Here is a 6,306-nt window from a genome sequence, read left to right as displayed (position 1 = left end):
GCCCAGGATACTGGGGTATCTAAAAACCTGGAAATCAGCAGCCCACAAGGCCAGCTCCCTCCTAATGGAAAAGGACCCCACGTGGTGATCCTAACCGCCCACCATGCCCTGAAGTTGCAGGGGTCGCTCCGTGGGCACAGTGACCTCGAGTGAGGAGGCCCTCCACCGCCAACCTCCAGAGAGACAAATGGGGGCAACGGGCCCCCATGACGACTCGTGTGACCATCACTTGACCTGGAGATTCTCTCAGAAAACAAGAAGAGTGTGCCCCGAAAGAGCAGACTACTGCTTGCAGGACTTACTGCACCCAGAGGGCAGCTAATAAGTTGGGCAGGGGAACCATAGATAATGCTGGCACCATAGAAAAGCCTACAGACACTGTGGTGACAGCAGCCAGTAAGACTGGCTATACTCCTGGCTACTTCAAAAGGCCGTTGACTCAGTGGCCGTCATGGTCCCGGATCACCACCGACCCTGGACTGTCTGGGAGTTGAGCAGGCAGGGCTCTCACACCTGGTGCTGTTTGTACGTTAATTCAGGGGCCTAATTGAAGAAAGCGCAGACTACTGGTCAGAGCATCTAGGCTGGCAGAAACCGTCAGCCTAAGGTGGCCGAACAAATGTGGGGCAGGGTGAAACCTGCCCCCCCAGCGTCTCTGCGCATCTCTTTCTTGGACCCTTAAAGGTCATTAGAATCTATAACACTTCCAGTGCTGGTGCTCAGGCGGACGAGCAGTGAGGCAGGAGGCCTGCGGACAATCAACCTCACCTGGAGGCTGCTGCGGAGAAGTTCTGCCCCTCCACCCTGGGTATGAGGACTCCCAACTCAGCACGAAGCAGTTACAGAAGAGGGGTCTGCACCCTCAGCACCCCAAGAATGAGGAACGGGACAAAAGGCAGGGGAGGGGTTTGTCACCAGCAAAGCCCATTAAAAAGTCCTGGGAGATAAAAAGAGAATCTGGGCAACAAAATAAAATCTAACCTTTTTTTCCTTTGTGCCTTGTCTAATTTCACGTGCTCCTAGGGTTCCACATGCAGAGGTCCCACACCCGGCACTTCAGTCCCGATTTCCTAGTGCAGAATGGTTGGGCCGACCCCTCAGCTCATGGGGCCCCTGCCGACTCCGCGACATAGAGCCTGAGCTCCAGCCAACCCGGCCCTCGAGAGCTCCGCCCCCTCCTTCCCGCTGACGCTGCTGGGATCCCTACACAGCAGCCCTGCCCACAGCCCGTGGGGGAGCGCACGCTCTCACCTCTCCATTCTCTGATCAAAATATAAAGTTTCCTCTGCTTCTGAACCAAACTCAGTCTCGTTCTTTTGGCTTCAACGACACTGGGCAGGGGGACCCTTGTTGGGGCCCACTCTGGAGGATCAGTAACAGAAATTGAGAACATTGTAACTTCAGTGAACAGATGTGTGAGCCAAACTGTAAGGAAAACAGAGCAGTGTATAAGGCTCAGGTAAAATAAGATGTTTCTAAGACTTCCATTTGATATTTCCATCACTTTACTATAAGCAAGTTCAGTAGAGGGGTTCGTCTTATTTGTCAGGTCAATATTAGAGAAATGACGTGATATCTCTCCAAGGATGGACATCTAATAATCTTGGCTGAAGCTTCAATCTTGTTTTGAATGCTTTTCCACTGAAAATGAGACCTCTCTTTCAGCTCCCCCATTTCCGAGAAGTATAAAACCTTATACCGTATTATTACCAAATGGGAAACGTGGGAGGAGGGATAAATGAACAGTTTGGGATTAACACACACACTGCTATGTATAAAATACATCATCAACAAGGAACTTCTGTATAACACAGGGAACAACATTCAATATTCTGTAATAACCTAGAAGGGGAAATAATCTGAAAAAGAATACATATCTATATCTACATCATGTATCAATGACAGATAAAATGTAACCTAAGGGAGGCCGATGGTGAGCGCTTCTGACCCTGAGGATTTCAATCAACTAAAGCTCAGACTCTGACTACTGCCTAAGGCCCTTAATGAACATACGTGTACCCGTAGCTTAAAAATTTCCCAGTGTGGGGTTCGGGCAGACACTGATTTGGAAAAATCCCTGGTGTTCTCCTTACGTGAAAGGGACTCTACCTACAGCTAAAACATGCCTGACACCCAGAGGATGGTACACCGTTTGACCGGGAAGAGTTTGGAAAAGGCACCTCATCTCCTCATCTCCTGGTAATCAGGTTCACCCCTCCAGCCTCTTTTCTAACAAGCTCCCCACTTGAAGAATCAGCAGCTTTAACCTCCTGTTTTGTACAGTTAGAAATTTGTCTGGAGGATGAACGGGAAGAGGGGGAACCAATGAAAGACCAGCCCTAGGTGTTTGGACAGGCACATGTCACTCTAATTTCCAAGCAGGAAGAAGAACTAACCAAAGTCTTAGCCTGCACCCCGGAACAAGAATAGGGCCTGAAGCAATCCTGGGGTTTTGTGGCCAGTGCCCAAAAAAGGGACTTAAAAAATGGAGCTCAGGGGCACTGCAATTGACAAACTTGCAGGGTTATACATGATAACAATCCTCCAAAAATATATTGAGGTAAGGCAACGAAAAGGATTTGAGAGCAAGGCAGAATTGCAGGAAACAGTTTTCAAGAGGTAGATTGGAGTCGCCTTTCAAGCAAGTGAAAAGAGACAGAACTTCGACAACGATGCAGTTGACCAAAAAGGGCGTATGCATTTTTTTTCCTGAATATAGTCAAGACTGAGTCCCCAGATGGGCCCTCCTACTGCCAGGCACAGCCCAGTTTGGGTCCCTCCTCTTGCACCAGGGAGTCGCAGGTGTAGACGGTTCAAAAGAACCTCTTTCTAGGCTCTTGTAGCCAAGTCATGGCCACCAGTCAGACTGCCTCCTGGCCATCCTGCAGGGCACAGAGCACAGCAAAGGGTATCCACCCCTTCTACAGCAATGTCAGTTGGCTCACCGGCTTGGCAAGGTAAGTACCCGGGTTCCATACCCTGCCCCACAGGAATGTACAGCCCCGCCTGTTCCCTACAGATAAATGCACACAAGATAAATGCAGCCCTGATGCCCTCTCCCCATCCTGTCCCTGTAAAAGGTGGTGGCAGAAATGAACCGCCTGGGCATGATGGTGGATTTGTCCCATGTCTTTCATGCTGTGGCACGGCGAGCCCTAGAAGTGTCACAGGCACCTGTCATCTTCTCCCACTCAGTGGCCCGGGGGGTGTGCAAGAACACTCAGAATGTTTCTGAAGATATCCTGCAGCTTCTCGTGAGAGACTGCCCTGGCCCTAATCCCTAAAGCAAGAGGTTCAAACCAGGGGCCCTTGAACCTGAGCCTCTTCTCCCTCAATTTCCCCAAACCCCAGGTTAAATATCTTCTGCCCCCAAAACCCATGGTCCACAGCCCCTGAACTCTTGAGCCCTAGGTGGTAAGATACTCTTCCAAACTGGGAAACCCAGGGCCAAGACACTACCCAGACCAGGGCTGTGGCTCCTCCATTCACACAAACCCAGAGAAGAGATGACTCTGACCTCAAAGCCAGGGCTGAACACCTTCCTCACAGGGGCCGAGAGAGTGAACAGGCAGGTGGCTGTGCTGGGGGCCAAGCTGACTGTCCACCGGTCCGCCCCTGCACAAGAAGAACAGTGGCATCGTGATGGTGTCCTTGTCTGTGCGGGTGCTGCAGTGCAACCCGTTAGCCAACATGTCTACTGGGGCAGGTGAGCCTCATCCTGGGCTCTCTGAAAACTCTGATTTGGAGCTGAAGCTGGATCCAAATTTGGGGAGGACTTCAAAAGAGCCCCAGTGGTTTGGCCCACCTGTTGGCAATAGGTACAGCTCCCAAAATGCCAATAATGGATGGTACACAGCACCTTGGTGCCATGTGGAGCTGGAGCCATGGAATCAAAACTGCGATAATGATGGGTATCAGGGAGGCTGTCAGACACAGAGCCCAGGTGCTGCCCATCTGTGCCTCTGCAGGGGCTCCTAAAGCGCACTGCCCCTACCTCTGGCCAAGGGACTGGACAGCTCCTTAGGTCTCTGGGGTCTTCATCAGTTGTACTCTTGTTCCTCTCTCATCCTCCACACCCGGGGAAAGGAGCCCCCACAGGTTCTCAAGGAGACTGGGAGGCAGGGTGAATCTTGGGTGAGAAATGGCCCAAAGAGGGGGCTCTGGGGTCCACTCCAAATCTGAAGTCCAGTTCTAGAGCCAGCTGGGATCACTTCAGATCAAACCTCAGGGCCCTCTAGTTGGTGCTCTCGGTGCCAGGCCATGAAGGAACCGGCCTGTTTGGCCTACAGGCTGCAAAAAGGGGAATCAACAGAGGCCAGTCATCACCCCCACCCCTGCCCTGGAAGCCCCACACTGCTGACTTTCCATTCTTCAGATCACTTCGACCACATCAGGGCAGTCACTGGATGCAAGTTCATTGGGATTGGCGGAGATTATGATGGGGCTGGCCGGTGGGTGCTTCCCTGTGGCTTGTCTCGGGCTGGCTGGGCAGCAGTGGGGCTTTCACAGCCACCGTGCCCACCACACTATGGCCCTCATGGCCTTGACCATAGCCTCAGGTGTGATGGCCCAACTGGTATCTCCCCTCTCCCAGGGTCTGCTTCCTGGGCTCTCCTGTCTGTTTGACCCTACTCTAGGTCATCAGATTTGTCTAAAACACCATACAGAGCTCATCTGCCCAGCATCTGCACCCATCCAGTGCCAGCAGACCAGACCCACGGCCTCTGAGCAGACTCTTAGTAAGGTCTGGGCTGGGCTGACCATCTTCTCTGCCTGTAGTTGGGTCTGTGCATTCCGGGGGTTCAACCCAGTTCTTAAAAAGCTTTTCTCCTCTTTACAAATGGAGGCAAAAAGTGCATTCAGTGAAAGGCATAGATCTTAACAGTACAACTCAATGACTTTTGATGAATAGTCGAGGTGCTTTTGGGGTCTTCCTCTGAAGGATGAAGAGCAGGAGTGAATCATTTACTCTCTCCAAGTCTCCATTCTCCATATCTGACCAGGGCTGGGGTTCAGTGGACCCTGGACACATAGGGCTTTGGTTCTGACTCAGGACCAGGGAACAGGTCTGAGGCCCAAGAGCTGGCTGGCTGGCGGCCACACAGGTTCCCACAGGCGCTGGAGGACGTGTCCATATACCCGGTACTGATAGAGGAGGTGCTGGGGCGTGGCTGGAGTGAGGAAGAGCTCTGGGGTGTGCTTCGAGGAAACGTGCGGTGGGTCTTCAGACAGGTGGAGCAGGTATGCTGGGCTGGGCAGAAGAGTAGCTCTGAGCAGGTGGTCTGAGCAGGTGTACGTGGGGGTGCTGTGAGAAGTGCTGCCCACTGACTGCCGCCTCCAGGTACGGGAGGAGAACGAGGGACAGAGTCGCTTGGAGGATGAGTTCCCAGATGAGCAGCTGGGCAGCTCTTGCCGCTCCGTCCTCCCAAGTCTGCATCAGAGAGAGGATCTGGCTCCAGACCAGAAACTAACCAGAGCTGAGGTTCGTGGGAATCCCATTTTGTCACCTAAGTGATCATTCTCAAAATCTTGCCCCCACATGGGCCCAGGCCTCACAGTTATTGCCGCCTTCCCAGTCCTTATTGTTTGGCTCTGGTGATCCAGTTAATCCTGTCAGATGTCACTTTGGCAGCCACAGATACCCACAAAGTTTCCTTGCATACGAGCACAAATATTTCCTGAAAATAAATGTTTTAGAAATGGAATCAGCATGAGTGTCCGTCTCCGTGCTGGGGTCTGTGGTGCAGGCTCCCAATACTGGGGTTTGGTGGGGGACCCTGCAGTTTAGACACTGGATACTCAAGGAAGACCTGTTGGCAGTGGCCTGAGGAAACCCAGGTGGCTTGTCTCAGCACTGGAAGAAGACAGTGGGTGGCTCTGGCTGCGGGAGGGTGGACCTTACTCGGTTCCCTCTGTGTAGCTCACCTCCATCCACATCCTGACCCACTGAGTGCCACCTGGGGATCTTTCAGGGAATTCTGGTTCAGATGCCCAAGAAGAGAACATGCCTAGATCACAAATGATCTTTGTACCTATTTGGACAGAGCCCAGAATCTCAGGCTACTTAATGAGCCATGGACCTCCAATGGCTAGACTGCTCTGGATGTGGGCACACCTCCTCTCCTATTCCTCATGGACTTCCTCTCTAGTCGGTTCAGGCTACTTAGACAACCACCCGATCTTCCCCCAGTTCATTAATGATAATAGCAACTGCACTAATTATAGCCAAAAGTGAGTAAATACATTGAGTTAATAATGAGAGGTAGGGCTTCCCTGGGGGCGCAGTGGTAAAGAATCCACCTGCCA

General features: G+C 52.1%; 1 pseudogene across 1 annotated transcript; it reads left to right on the top strand.

Moving 5' to 3' along the window:
* Nucleotides 1-2,672: 2,672 nt before the first annotated feature.
* LOC309796345 (dipeptidase 2-like) lies at nucleotides 2,673-5,599 on the top strand (annotated as a pseudogene). The gene is made up of 6 exons: nucleotides 2,673-2,693; nucleotides 3,081-3,254; nucleotides 3,622-3,706; nucleotides 4,376-4,451; nucleotides 5,106-5,241; nucleotides 5,342-5,599. The product of its transcript is annotated as a dipeptidase 2-like (transcript).
* The last annotated feature ends 707 nt before the right edge of the window (nucleotides 5,600-6,306 follow it).

Source organism: Mesoplodon mirus (assembly GCF_964341445.2).
Source record: "Mesoplodon mirus genome assembly, chromosome: X".
NCBI classification, from domain to species: Eukaryota; Metazoa; Chordata; class Mammalia; order Artiodactyla; family Ziphiidae; genus Mesoplodon; species Mesoplodon mirus.
The sequence above is the reverse complement of the archived record's forward strand: the minus strand, read 5'-3'. Positions and strand labels throughout refer to the sequence as shown.